General features: G+C 52.7%; 1 long non-coding RNA gene across 1 annotated transcript; it reads right to left on the minus strand.

Annotated features, from left to right (window-relative positions):
* Positions 1-1,018: 1,018 nt before the first annotated feature.
* LOC124670396 lies at positions 1,019-1,362 on the minus strand. Its single transcript, XR_006992518.1, has 3 exons — positions 1,346-1,362; positions 1,124-1,252; positions 1,019-1,047 (listed from the first exon to the last, which is right to left on the minus strand). It is a non-coding gene; the product is annotated as an uncharacterized LOC124670396 (long non-coding RNA).
* Positions 1,363-15,347: the final 13,985 nt, after the last annotated feature.

Below are 15,347 nucleotides of genomic sequence, written 5' to 3' on the forward strand. Positions count from 1 at the left end.
TGTGCCGCCACAGCCTCTCACTACGGGAACCAGCGGAGGGGCCGACGGCCGGCGGCCGTCGGCACAGCATCAACTGCCGTCGGCCCACGTCTGTGCCGACGGCCGCCGTCGGCACACCGCCGTCGGCACAGTATCGCCTCGGCACGAGACCGGCTCGCCGTCGGCCCAGCCTTTGCCGTCGGCACGGACTCCAGCCCGACGGTCAAACGACGCCGTCGGCACGATGAGCCGTCGGCACAGTCAACGTGGGGCCCGCGGAGCGTCTAACGGCCGTTAGGTCAAGGGAGGTACTGTGCCGACGGCCAAGCCGTCGGCCTAGACACTGCCATCGGAGGACCAGAGGCTGCCACGCGTCCACGACCCTGCTGCTGTGCCGACGGCCAAGCCGTCGGCCCAGATGCTGCCATCGGAGGACCAGAGGCTGCCACGCGTCCACGCCCCTGATCTCGTGCCGACGGCCAAGCCGTCGGCCCGGGTCCTTCGGCCCGGACGCGCCGCCGCCCGCTCCGCGCTGCCGGCTGGGCGCACCCTTCTGTGCCGGCGGCATAGCCGTCGGCACAGCCCCTGCCATTTGGCACGTCCGGGGGCTGTGCCGACGGCTATGCCGTCGGCACAGACCATACCATTTGGTATCCCGCTGCATTTCCTGGCCCAGCACAGCACGCACAGCATATATAGCAGTAATATACATTCAAATGCATCACAAATGTTGCACAGCACATAATCATCATCAAATGTAGCAACAACATCATCGTGATACAAATATGTGTCATGTAGCACACACAATCATCATACATCGTCGACACATGGCACACACGATCGACGCACACCCGCTAGACACCTAGCTAAGGGAAACTAAGATCGGGGGTCCGACTCGTAAATTCGGGCGTCCGGCCTTTGTCGAGGTAGACCGAAGTAGAACCATGGCACTGAACCATCGCCGGCAGGTGAAAACCACGAAGCACCGGGAGAATGGCGGCCGGGGTGCATCGGTGTGCCCTCGCGCGACGAACCGGGAGAGGGTCGGTTCCGCGAACTTCCCGTGCCCTACATGTTTGACAAGAGTTAGCATCTTACACATGGGAAAGGAAAGCGGTGAGAACTGGTTAGGCACAGGACTTACCGGAGTCCGTGCGTAGTATGTGGCCGCGAAAGCTTCCCTCGATGGGCACACTGGAGTCGGCCCCGGCCTAGGTGGCTCCTCTTCCGGAAGTGCGATCCTCTCTCCAGTCTGGAAGAACGTCCTGACCGCCTGCAAGATAGTTTAGATGTCAAGCGCCGCAGATATAAAAAAAGGGGAGGTGGGACTTGTCATGTCTTCGAACCATAAAAGATTGGAACTTACACGACTCGTCGCCTCCTCGGTACTCTTCCCAAGCCGCTCTCTTGAGGTCCCACTCTGCTACAAGCTGTCAAATAGTTCTCATAAGCGGCCGCGTAGGCGGCCTCAAAGTGAGCCTACAATTTCCAAGAAAAGGAGTCATGTCACTTTAGCCATTCGGGGATGAATGTTGGAAAGAAGATGGAAATGAGAAAACTTACATCCGTACGACGGTGTCGAGGAGGCGCGACCGGTGGGTCGCCGGCGGTGAGGGTAGACCTGATCTGCGTGAGGGTCCTCTGCGGCTTGATCACCCCACTAAGAAGCTTCGTGCGGCCATGCTCCGAGCCGCTCCCCGCCACCATAATCGCCGTCAAGTCGGTCTCCTGCTCAATAGGATCATCCACCTCCGGATGAAGACCCTTGAACACCGAGCAGTACTTGTCCAACTCCTCTTCGGCAAAGCCGTAGTACTCGGGCAGCGAGGGCCGAGGCTGGCTCGGATCGGGCTGCTCGGCTTCATCTTACGCCACCCTCCCACCTCGGTGAGAGGCTCCCCGAGTTCCGCCTCCTGCACGAGCAAGATAAATGTTATGTGTATCAAGTAGTAGTATGAGGGGAAATAAATGCAAGTTGTTCCATGTATATATGTACCTTGTGCTTCCTGTAGCGCTCGGTCTTGCGGCTTCCCGCACTTGTGTGTTCCTCCGGTGCCCGGTTTGCCTTGTTGCGCGCGCTCTTGGCGTTGAAGTCGGCGTCTTCGCCAACCCACCTCGCTACCAAGGCCTCAAATGCGTCTTCCTTATTCTCGCACCATAGGGGCATAACCTGAAAAACCAAAACTCATTTGAAGAACACATAATGCAATCCCAACTATGCGGCAACATAGAGTCTCATTGAATATTTACTTACCTTGAAGTAATCTTCCTTTGTCATCGAGGATCGTCCACGATATTGTCGGCTTTCTTGACCCTCGTGCCCTGCTCAGCCTTGAAGTGCCCGATGCGGGTATGCTTCGATTGTACCACTTGTTGCCTTGTCAACCTGCGACAAGCCCTAGTCGGTACCACCTTCCCTAGCTCAACCATATCATCGGGCACCTTATAATGGGTGCTGCAATCATGCATAAGAATAATTGTGAGAGAGACATGAGTTAGCATAGTGTGGTCATCAACTATGAAGTAAACTCGAGAAGCATGCTTTACCCAAAACTTGGTGTACACGGCGTCGGAAGGCTGTCCCAAAGCCCGGGCAAGGAGGCTGCCTCATAGTCCGCCCAAGTCTCGGCTAGCTTCTTCTCGCCGCCGGGGACCGGAGTGTAAAAGCCCGGCCGATCTTGCCTAATAAGAGCTCCAATCATGCTCGACGGCGTGGCGAACCCCCTTGTCATATGTCCAATTGCTGCACAATAATCAAAACATTAGTATGCCAATCAGTTATGCACAATAATGAAAACATTAGTACATAGCAAAATGAATCTAAATGTTCAAAATTAAACTTACTCTTTTTCTTTCGGGATGATGAGGGCTTTCGCATCCTGGCTAGTAGGCTCCCTCCTCTCATCAGGGACTTGCGCTTCACCACGAATGCGCAACTTCTTCGGCGCCATCTCCCTCTCCGCCTCCTCGTCCTGCCCCTCCACCTCCATCTCCACCTCCATCTCCACCTCCATCTCCCCCTCGATGGGCTCGTGTGTGAGCGGACTGGGAAGCCACGTCGCCGAGCGAGAGGGTATGTCACCAAGGAAAGGTCCACCTCCACCTCGTCCTCGTCCTCCACCTCCACCTCGTCCTCGTCCTCCACCTCCGCCTCCGCCTCGTCCTCCAGCTCGTCCTCCACCTCCACCTCGTCCTCCACCTCCACCCACGTCCTCCACCTCCACCTACACCTCCACCTCCAACTCCACCCGTGTCATCGTCCGCGTAACGCGAGCCGGCACGCGTTGGTCTTCCACTTCTAGTGGTCCCGGTGAACTTCGTTGGCTCATACTCTTCAAAATGGAGTTCATGGATTGCTTGCTTCCGCTCATATTGATCAATCACCTGCATTGACAAAGAGTAAACAAGTAAGCATTCATGCCTTAATAAAATGTAGACACTAAGCAAAAAATAGATACTAAGCATAAGAAGCATATTGAAAAATAGATACTAAGCATAAGAAGCATATTGAAAAATAGATACTAAGCATAAGAAGCATATTGAAAAATAGATACTAAGCATAAGAAGCATATTGAAAAATAAATACTAAGTATAAGAAGCATATGGAAAAATAGATACTAAGCATAAAGGCATAAAGGACCCTCACCTCGAATCATCACTATCATAATGAGGCATTGGGTTCTCATAACGAGGCATTGGGTTCTCATTTTCACTATCACTATCGGTATCATGTGAGTAATGAGGTTGGGTGGGAATGTCCGGTGGAGTCTCATCATTGAACCCATTGCCCTCATGTAACTTGGTGAGCATTTGTATGTCCTTTAGGTCCACCACTGTTTCACCATGAAGATGTGCCTCATTCTCGAGGTCCTCAAGACCAATTTCTATTTCGAAATCCCCAAAGTTCTCTTGCTCTTGATAAAAAAATTCCCTCGTATGTTACTGGGTCAATGTTGTTGTAATCCTCGTCGGAGGGCATGGGTAGCTTACCATGTGGTGATACCTTGAACACGACTTCCCAGCCTTTGAGGTACTCCTTTTGACATGGGTAGGGCAAATAATAAACTTGCTTGGCTTGGTGAGCCACAACAAAGACATCGGCTCCGCTATAGCGAGGTTGAAGGCCTAACTTCCACTAACCCAATGGAAGGAGTGCTTCTCTGTCCAACTTGTGGGTCGAACCGGTGGCATTTGAACCCAACGAGATTGAGTTGTATGTTTGTCCTATTGAATGTCAGCTCGTATACATTCTCTAACCTTCCGTAGTATTCTATGTCATCGGATCCTTTGGTGAAGACCCCGGTATTTATAGTTTTTGGGTTAGGCCGATTCTTCGGTGATACTCGTATGGAAGCGATACCCATTCACATCGTACTTCTCATACATTGAGATTCTACGGTTGCAACCCCGGGAAACACATCTCAGCTCATCCGTCATCTCAACGTTGGGATCACCTCCCTACAAATTCAGTTCAAATTGTTTCTTTGCATTAGTTACGTGTAATAAGAGGGACAAGTCACGGATTGCAAAAGTATTGGATAAAAGGGACTTGTTAGAAATTACTTTTTCGTAGAACCAATCCAGGAATTTTTTCTTTCGGGACGACTCTCTTTCAAAAGAATCTCCATCTCCGCATCGGAGGGATCCGTCGATCTCGTCCAATATTCATCCTTGTATTGGCTAAAAGGAAGAAAAAACGTATTAGACCAAAATCGAGTTACTAATAGCAAAGTAATTTGTTCACCATTTTACCTTATGAATTTGAGCACTTCTTGCATGTTCGTAACCACATAAAACATTATGCAATCTTTCTCTTCCTTTGTCAAGATGCCCTTTTTAGAGGCACCGGCCTTGCCACCGTGACATTTGAAGAGGAGGAGCTTGGGGTCATGCTTGGGCTCGTCGATATTGTACCGAGATATCGGGTTATGCATAGTGGGAACATCATCCGCATAGTACGTTGTCGTGGCGTCTGCCATCTCCCGGAGGATAGTTGCCTCAGCTATGCATGCTTCAATCTTATTTTTGTTGCCACATTTGTTTCGAATATACTTGAACTCTCTCTCAATGCAAAGCGCCAACGATCTTGCACCGGTCCACCCAAGAGTGCCTCGTTCGCAAGATGCACAATGAGATGTAACATCGGAGTAAAGAAACCTGGTGGAAAGATCATCTCTAACTTGCATAACAACTCCGGCACTTGATCATGCAACTTCGCAATCACCGACTCACATATACTGCTTAGCACAGACCGTGCGGAAGAAATGGCTCAACTCCGCAAGCACTCGCCAGACATGCTCGGGGAGATACCCTCGAACCATCACCGGCATCAGTCGCTCAATCCATATATGATAGTCGTGACTCTTGAGCCCGTTTACTTTTCCTGTTGTAAGATTGACTCCCTTACTCATATTCGAACAATAGCCATCTGGGAACATAACGGCGTATTTCAGCCACATCATTGCCTCCTTCTTACGGAGACTATCAAGCACGTAGTTGGCATGCGGCTTGACCCAATTTTTTCTATTGCCCTCGGGAGGATGCATGTGTAGTCTTTGCTGTCACACTAGATTCTCAACATCGACTCTAGCCTTGACATTATCCTTTGTCTTGTCGGGAATGTTCGGGACGGTGTTAAAAACGGACTCCCCCACATTCTTTTCGGTGTGCATCATATCGATGTTATGGGGAAGTTCGAGATCCTTGTAATACTCGAGCTGCGTTAAGCTCGGCACGTGAGTCCGGTTGTGTGTCTCACCATATCCCACATATGTTTTGCGGGTTCTTTACTACGTCTGGAGAGCACGTAGCTCACCATCAACAGTTTCACCATTGAACTTTGGTATCGTTTCTTCTTCACGCACAACTTTGCCCTTTGTGAAGTTCTTTTTGTCTCCTCTGAACCGATGCCCTCTTTTGAGGTACTTTCGATGTTTGTCAAATGCGACATATTTGCGACCCGCATTCAGCCAAATGAACTCCAATCGGTGACTGCACACTGGGCATGGAAACCTACCAGTTCGTACAATGCCCGCAAAATAGAGCGTACCCGGGTAGGTCGTGCATGGAATATTGGAACCAAACTTTCATGACAAAGTTTGTCTTCGTTGCTCGGTCGTATGTCAAGGTCCCATGGTGCCAAGAGTGGTGCAAATCATCCACAAGCGGTTGCATGAATACACTCAAATTCTTCCCGGGTAATCGGGCCACTGGAATGATCATCGACGGGAATATGGTCTTCCTTTGCATAAGGACTCCGGGAGGGAGATTGAGCGGAATAACAAACACGGGCCAACGGCTGTACGCGGATGCTTGACATACCATATGGATTGAATCCATCGGTTGCTATCGCAATTCGACATTCCGAGCATCATTTGCCTTATCGGGGTGTTTTGCATCGAAGTTACGCCATGCTTTACCATCGGATGGGTGCCCCATGTTTAGTCGTCCCTCCGCGTCCTTGAATCTCAACCCGTTCTTATGCCACGTCATCTGTTTGGCTGACTCCTCGGACATGTAAAGCCGTTGGATTCTTTTTATGAACGGGAGATAACGAAGAATCTTCACGGCGACTTTTGTCTGCACCTTCTCACCATTAGCTCTGGTTATCTCATGATACCTAGAGGACCCACACTTGCTACAATATTTGTCATCCGCAAACTCTTTCCAAAACAAAAGACAGTTTTTGGGACAACAATCATACTTCACATAATCCATGCTGAGCGCTTTCAACATTTTCTTTGCTGCATACATGGTTTTAGGCAGACAATGGCCTTCGGGCAACATGTTACCAACAGTTACCAAATTTTTTTCAAAGCATGCACGGGTGCTCATCGAGCCGGGCCTTGTCGGCTAGTACTTGCGCGATGGCATCGAGCTGAGAAATTTTTGCACCCTCGTATAGAGGCCTCTTAGCCGCAGCCATCATATCATAGAAGGCCTTTGCGGTAGGCTCGGGTTCCTCCGGTTACGGCGGTTCCTCCGGTTCGGCGGTCCCTCGGGTTACGGCGGTTCCTCCTGTTACGGCGATTCCGGCATGTAGGCATCGTGGAGATCATCTAGCAAGTATCTAATCCCATCGTCCTCATTGCCATCGATTCGCTGCCTCATCACCTCACCTCTGTCACGTTCGTATCGAGCAAAGTCGACACACGTGACGTAATCGAGCATATACCCATTCAACCAAAGATGTTTAGTCATATCATCCTTTCCGTGACGATGACGCCTCTTGCAACGAGCGCAAGGGCAACTTGGACGAACGCCGACTTTGAACCACGCGCTAACTCCTTCGCTAATAAATTGGTCTTCCATACCCACTCCTCTTTCATTTCAGTCGAACTAGCACGGCCACTCTACATCCACCCATTATCAGCCATCCTCTGCTTGATTGGGAGACAAACAACAAATAGTACCATGAAATTAAATGCATCATATTTTTATTTTACCGGGCGAAACGCATGCATCAACCTACATCTCTACTAGGTGGGCTCCTAGCAGCCGCCGGATCCGTAGTTGGCTACGTTCTCCATGCTCTACCCGGTCCAAGTCAGAATTTCGGCAGCACCTCCCCGCTGCTCTCCCGATACACGTCTCGGCAAAAAACCGAGAGGATGTGCATCCGGAGAACAATGGGGAGGCGCCGCCGAAATCCTGACTCGGACCGGAGTAGAACATGGAAAACGTAGACAACTACGCATCCGCCGACTTGTCCCGTAAATGCCGCAAGCGTTACGGTTGAAAATATGCCGACCACTAATGCATATTTATCCGCGTAACGCTCGCGGACGGGAAGTGACACCTAGGTTACGCAACTTTACTTGAAAAATGAATCTAGTGATGTAAAAAATATGGAGGAGGTGGAGTTTTAGCTCACCCTCGGCGATGTCGGCGACCGTCTCGAATCGTGTCAAGAAGTAGGGACCCGGGGTCGTCACGCCATCGGCCTAGTTTAGACAACATTCATTGTCAAGTTCAATACATATATCAAATGTGCACAATCACAATACAAATAGTTCAAAACTTGAAAAGTCTTACGTGATAGAACATAGCATAATTAGAAAATTACATCATTTCTTCAATCTACGATTTCGCATTGCCATGAAAGCTTCAACAATGACATCACCACTTACATTAAGAGAACATGTGCCGAACTACACAAAGTAAACGCCCCAAATGGGGATCTTACGATCGCAACGAGCTGCAATCGATCTCCCCGCTTGCTCAGCTCCTCACGGACACCACGATGCCCCTCGAATCCCTACTTGCCGGCGGCGCTGATCAAGCTCGAACCTAGATTTAGCGGGAGGAAGAGCGAATCGATCGCCGCGTGCGTACACGAACGTGAACTCGTAAATAATAATAATAATCTACCTAATCGTATGGCCAAAGGTCCGGTGCACCCAAAATTACTAGAGCTGCGCGAGCTTCAGGGCCATGCGAATCGCCGCCGCCAAAGAATTGGTCGCCGAGGAGGGGATTTGCTCACCTGCGTAGCGGAGCGGAGAGCGGAGCCGTGGAGTCGCCCGCCCGATCGATCGAAGGTGGGGGGAGGTAGCACCGGGGGAAGCCGGGGCCGGGGCTAGTCGCCATGGGGTGGAAGGACGGAAGGCGGCCGGCGGAGCAGGGGAGGAGGAGGGCGGCGACGGTGAGGTGGAGGCGACGCGCGGGGTTGGCGCGAGCGGCGGCGCGCGGGGTTGGTGGAGGCGGCGGCGGCGGACGGGGTTGGTGGAGCGGCGGCGGCGGCGGGGTCGGTGGAGGCGGCGGCGGCGCGCGGGGTTGGCGGCGCGGCGGCGGCGCGGGTTGGCGGCGGCGCGCGAGGTTGGCGGCGGCGGCGGCGCGGTTGGAGGAGGCGTGGCGGCGCGGGTTGGAGCGAGGCGGTGGCGTGCGGGTCGGTCGGACCGACCACTTAATCACTACCCTGTGCGTGCCGACGGCTGAGCCGTCGGCACACTTTTTTTTTTCTTTTTATTTTTATTTCTATTTTTGTTTTTTCTTTTTCTTTTTTCCTTTTTATTTCTTTATTTACTTTTGTAGTGGTTGCTAGGAGCTGAGCGCGCGGGGTGGAGGAGCTGAGGGTGGCGACACATAAAATGACTCCGACACATAAAATGACGCCACACATAAAACGGGGCCGCCGGGACATGCGGTATCCCAGTTCCGTCTTTTGCAGTGGTTACTAGGACACATAAAATGACGCCACGCGGCTCCGCTCGATTTTTTGGCTCCGTTTGCTTTGCCAACTGCGCAAAACGGGGCCGCCGGGACATGCGGTATGGCCGTACCGGCGCGCGGTTGCACCCGTCCGCCAACGCGCGAAACGGAAAACATTTAGCACATAAAATGACGCGTCCTAGACCTAAAACCATTTTTCCCTCCATTTATTGAGCGAAGGAAAGTGTCGCCCCGGTTCAAATCCGGCCGGTTTCCGGCGGATTCGGCGGGGCACCGCGAGAAGCGGGTGGGATTCCCGGATGGCTTCCGCGCGCATATGGCATGTGATAGGTGGTGCGTAGGAGGTATCCTACCGCTGCGCGGAGGTCCCGCGCGATACCGAAATGCGCACCATGTAGCCGCTTCACAAAAAAAGCCCTTCCGGCACCCCGAAAATGGAAAAACCGTCGCCCGTGGTTCGGATTGGAAATCCGCGACCGGGGCCTTGCTTCCCATCCTAGGGCCCACGCACGTGCAAATATGGCCTCGTTCCGACAAACTATGTGGTCAAACGGGCCGTTTCCTACTCATTTCCCCTAAAAGCCATAGAACTCCGGACGTGATAGCCCTGTTCGTGAAGGGTTCTCCAAGATAATTGCCGTATCCCAGTTCCGTCTTTTGCAGTGGTTACTAGGACACATAAAATGATGCCACGCGGCTCCGCTCGATTTTTTGGCTCCGTTTGCTTTGCCAACTGCGCAAAACGGGGCCGCCGGGACATGCGGTATGGCCGTACCGGGCGCGCGGTTGCACCCGTCCGCCAACGCGCGAAACGGAAAACATTTAGCACATAAAATGACGCGTCCTAGACCTAAAACCATTTTTCCCTCCATTTATTGAGCGAAGGAAAGTGTCGCCCCGGTTCAAATCCGGTCGGTTCCGACGGATTCGGCGGGGCACCGCAGAAGCGGGTGGGATTCCCGGATGGCTTCCGCGCGCATATGGCATGTGATAGGTGGTGCGTAGGAGGTATCCTACCGCTGCGCGGAGGTCCCGCGCGATACCGAAATGCGCACCATGTAGCCGCTTCACAAAAAAAGCCCTTCCGGCACCCCGAAAATGGAAAAACCGTCGCCCGTGGTTCGGATTGGAAATCCGCGACCGGGGCCTTGCTTCCCATCCTAGGGCCCACGCACGTGCCAAATATGGCCTCGTTCAGACAAACTATGTGGTGAAACGGGCCGTTTCCTACTCATTTCCCCTAAAAGCCATAGAACTCCGGACGAGATAGCCCTGTTCGTGAAGGGTTCTCCAAGATAATTGCCGTATCCCAGTTCCGTCTTTTGCGAGTGGTTACTAGGACACATAAAATGACGCCACGCGGCTCCGCTCGATTTTTTGGCTCCGTTTGCTTTGCCAAGCTGCGCAAAACGGGCCGCCGGGACATGCGGTATGGCCGTACCGGGCGCGCGGTTGCACCCGTCCGCCAACGCGCGAAACGGAAAACATTTAGCACATAAAATGACGCGTCCTAGACCTAAAACCATTTTTCCCTCCATTTATTGAGCGAAGGAAAGTGTCGCCCCGGTTCAAATCCGGTCGGTTCCGGCGGATTCGGCGGGGCACCGCGAGAAGCGGGTGGGATTCCCGGATGGCTTCCGCGCGCATATGGCATGTGATAGGTGGTGCGTAGGAGGTATCCTACCGCTGCGCGGAGGTCCCGCGCGATACCGAAATGCGCACCATGTAGCCGCTTCACAAAAAAGCCCTTCCGGCACCCCGAAAATGGAAAAACCGTCGCCCGTGGTTCGGATTGGAAATCCGCGACCGGGGCCTTGCTTCCCATCCTAGGGCCCACGCACGTGCCAAATATGGCCTCGTTCCGACAAACTATGTGGTGAAACGGGCCGTTTCCTACTCATTTCCCCTAAAAGCCATAGAACTCCGGACGAGATAGCCCTGTTCGTGAAGGGTTCTCCAAGATAATTGCCGTATCCCGAGTTCCGTCTTTTGCAGTGGTTACTAGGACACATAAAATGACGCCACGCGGCTCCGCTCGATTTTTGGCTCCGTTTGCTTTGCCAACTGCGCAAAACGGGGCCGCCGGGACATGCGGTATGGCCGTACCGGGCGCGCGGTTGCACCCGTCCGCCAACGCGCAAAGCGGAAAACATTTAGCACATAAAATGACGCGTCCTAGACCTAAAACCATTTTTCCCTCCATTTATTGAGCGAAGGAAAGTGTCGCCCGGTTCAAATCCGGCCGGTTTCCAGCGGATTCGGCGGGGCACCGCAGAAGCGGGTGGGATTCCCGGATGGCTTCCGCGCGCATATGGCATGTGATAGGTGGTGCGTAGGAGGTATCCTACCGCTGCGCGGAGGTCCCGCGCGATGTCGAAATGCGCACCATGTAGCCGCTTCACAAAAAAAAGCCCTTCAGGCACCCGAAAATGGAAAAACCGTCGCCCGTGGTTCGGATTGGAAATCCGCGACCGGGGCCTTGCTTCCCATCCTAGGGCCCACGCACGTGCCAAATATGGCCTCGTTCCGACAAACTATGTGGTGAAACGGGCCGTTTCCTACTCATTTCCCCTAAAAGCCATAGAACTCGGACGAGATAGCCACGTTCGTGAAGGGTTCTCCAAGATAATTGCCGTATCCCAGTTCCGTCTTTTGCAGTGGTTACTAGGACACATAAAATGACGCCACGCGGCTCCGCTCGATTTTTTGGCTCCGTTTGCTTTGCCAAGCTGCGCAAAACGGGGCCGCCGGGACATGCGGTATGGCCGTACCGGGCGCGCGGTTGCACCCGTCCGCCAACGCGCGAAACGGAAAACATTTAGCACATAAAATGACGCGTCCTAGACCTAAAACCATTTTTCCCTCCATTTATTGAGCGAAGGAAAGTGTCGCCCGGTTCAAATCCGGTCGGTTTCCGGCGGATTCGGCGGGGCACCGCGGAAGCGGGTGGGATTCCCGGATGGCTTCCGCGCGCATATGGCATGTGATAGGTGGTGCGTAGGAGGTATCCTACCGCTGCGCGGAGGTCCCGCGCGATGCTCGAAATGCGCACCATGTAGCTGCTTCACAAAAAAAGCCCTTCGGCACCCCGAAAATGGAAAAACCGTCGCCCGTGGTTCGGATTGGAAATCCGCGAGCGGGGCCTTGCTTCCCATCCTAGGGCCCACGCACGTGCCAAATATGGCCTCGTTCCGACAAACTATGTGGTGAAACGGGCCGTTTCCTACTCATTTCCCCTAAAAGCCATAGAACTCCGGACGAGATAGCCCTCGTTCGTGAAGGGTTCTCCAAGATAATTGCCGTATCCCAGTTCCGTCTTTTGCAGGTGGTTACTAGGACACATAAAATGACGCCACGCGGCTCCGCTCGATTTTTTGGCTCCGTTTGCTTTGCCAACTGCGCAAAACGGGCCGCCGGGACATGCGGTATGGCCGTCACGGCGCGCGGTTGCACCCGTCCGCCAACGCGTGAAACGGAAAACATTTAGCACATAAAATGACGCGTCCTAGACCTAAAACCATTTTTCCCTCCATTTATTGAGCGAAGGAAAGTGTCGCCCCGGTTCAAATCCGGCCGGTTCCGGCGGATTCGGCGGGGCACCGCGGAAGCGGGTGGGATTCCCGGATGGCTTCCGCGCGCATATGGCATGTGATAGGTGGTGCGTAGGAGGTATCCTACCGCTGCGCGGAGGTCCCGCGCGATGCCGAAATGCGCACCATGTAGGCTGCTTCACAAAAAAGCCCTTCCGGCACCCGAAAATGGAAAAACCGTCGCCGTGGTTCGGATTGGAAATCCGCGACCGGGGCCTTGCTTCCCATCCTAGGGCCCACGCACGTGCCAAATATGGCCTCGTTCCGACAAACTATGTGGTGAAACGGGCCGTTTCCTACTCATTTCCCCTAAAAGCCATAGAACTCCGGACGAGATAGCCTCGTTCGTGAAGGGTTCTCCAAGATAATTGCCGTATCCCGGTTCCGTCTTTTGCGGTGGTTACTAGGACACATAAAATGACGCCACGCGGCTCCGCTCGATTTTTGGCTCCGTTTGCTTTGCCAAGCTGCGCAAAACGGGGCCGCCGGGACATGCGGTATGGCCGTACGGGCGCGCGGTTGCACCCGTCCGCCAACGCGCGAAACGGAAAACATTTAGCACATAAAATGACGCGTCCTAGACCTAAAACCAATTTTCCCTCCATTTATTGAGCGAAGGAAAGTGTCGCCCCAGTTCAAATCCGGCCAGTTTCCAGCGGATTCGGCGGGGCACCGCAGGAAGCGGGTGGGATTCCCAGATGGCTTCCGCGCGCATATGGCATGTGATAGGTGGTGCGTAGGAGGTATCCTACCGCTGCGCGGAGGTCCCGCGCGATACCGAAATGCGCACCATGTAGCCGCTTCACAAAAAAAGCCCTTCCGGCACCCCGAAAATGGAAAAACCGTCGCCCGTGGTTCGGATTGGAAATCCACGACCGGGGCCTTGCTTCCCATCCTAGGGCCCACGCACGTGCCAAATATGGCCTCGTTCCGACATACTATGTGGTGAAACGGGCCGTTTCCTACTCATTTCCCCTAAAAGCCATAGAACTCCGGACGAGATAGCCACTGTTCGTGAAGGGTTCTCCAAGATAATTGCCGTATCCCAGTTCCGTCTTTTGCGGTGGTTACTAGGACACATAAAATGATGCCACGCGGCTCCGCTCGATTTTTTGGCTCCGTTTGCTTTGCCAACTGCGCAAAACGGGGCCGCCGGGACATGCGGCCCATGTCTGCGAAAATCGTCAACGCCGGGTACATGCAAGGTTAGCCAAACCCTACATCACACTTGTGCACATATGCTAGGGACATATGCAAGTTTTTAAGCGGTTCCGACGCTCCGCTGATCTGTATCTTCGGAAACCCTAGGGCGGGGACCCCGCAGATCTACCCCTATAGCTTTCTCCGTGTGACGGTGTAACAATGGATTTTTTTATTTGCTTTGGTTTGTTTAGGACATATGTACATGGGAAACCATAGGTTGGGCTTACTTTACCATAAAATAGGCTCCATTTTAGCCGTACCGGGAGTTTGCACATACGGATCCTGGATTTTCACCAAGTGCTGGCCCATGTCTCGCGAAAATCGTCAACGCCGGGTACATGCAAGGTTAGCCAAACCCTACATCACACTTGTGCACATATGCTAGGGACATATGCAAGTTTTTAAGCGGTTCCGACGCTCCGCTGATCCGTATCTTCGGAAACCCTAGGGCGGGGACCCCGCAGATCTACCCCTATAGCTTTCTCCGTGTGACGGTGTAACAATGGATTTTTTTATTTGCTTTGGTTTGTTTAGGACATATGTACATGGGAAACCATAGGTTGGGCTTACTTTACCATAAAATAGGCTCCATTTTAGCCGTACCAGGAGTTTGCACATACCGATCCTGGATTTTCACCAAGTGCTGGCCCATGTCTGCGAAAATCGTCAACGCCGGGTACATGCAAGGTTAGCCAAACCCTACATCACACTTGTGCACATATGCTAGGGACATATGCAAGTTTTTAAGCGGTTCCGACGCTCCGCTGATCTGTATCTTCGGAAACCCTAGGGCGGGGACCCCGCAGATCTACCCCTATAGCTTTCTCCGTGTGACGGTGTAACAATGGATTTTTTTATTTGCTTTGGTTTGTTTAGGACATATGTACATGGGAAACCATAGGTTGGGCTTACCAGGAGTTTCCACATACAGATCCTGGATTTTACCCCTATAGTCTATAATCTGCCTGAGTTTTGGGACCATTCCCACCCTCCGATGCTCGATTTCTGACGACACACAATAATGATACACTTAAGAACTTGAGACCCACACACATAACTAGACCCACACACAAACCAAAAGACTTAAAGAACTAGACCACACACAAACCAAAGCACTTAAAGAACTACACCCACACACGAAGCAAAGCACTTAAAAACTACACTACTAACACACAAACCAAAACACTTAAAAAACTAAACCCACACACGAACAAAGCACTTAACAACGGGTCGACACATGACCCGTTAGACACATGGACTCGACACACACACATACTAATCAGTTCTCGAAATCTTCGTCCTCGCTAGGAGTGTCCTACGAAGCGGTACTTGAGAGGTACGAAAACCACCGTTCATCATTTTCCCCCATGTCGACGCCTCTCCTTTGGCGTACTCCGCGTCATA

The sequence above is a fragment of the Lolium rigidum genome, chromosome 7, assembly GCF_022539505.1.
Source record: "Lolium rigidum isolate FL_2022 chromosome 7, APGP_CSIRO_Lrig_0.1, whole genome shotgun sequence".
NCBI lineage: Eukaryota > Viridiplantae > Streptophyta > Magnoliopsida > Poales > Poaceae > Lolium > Lolium rigidum.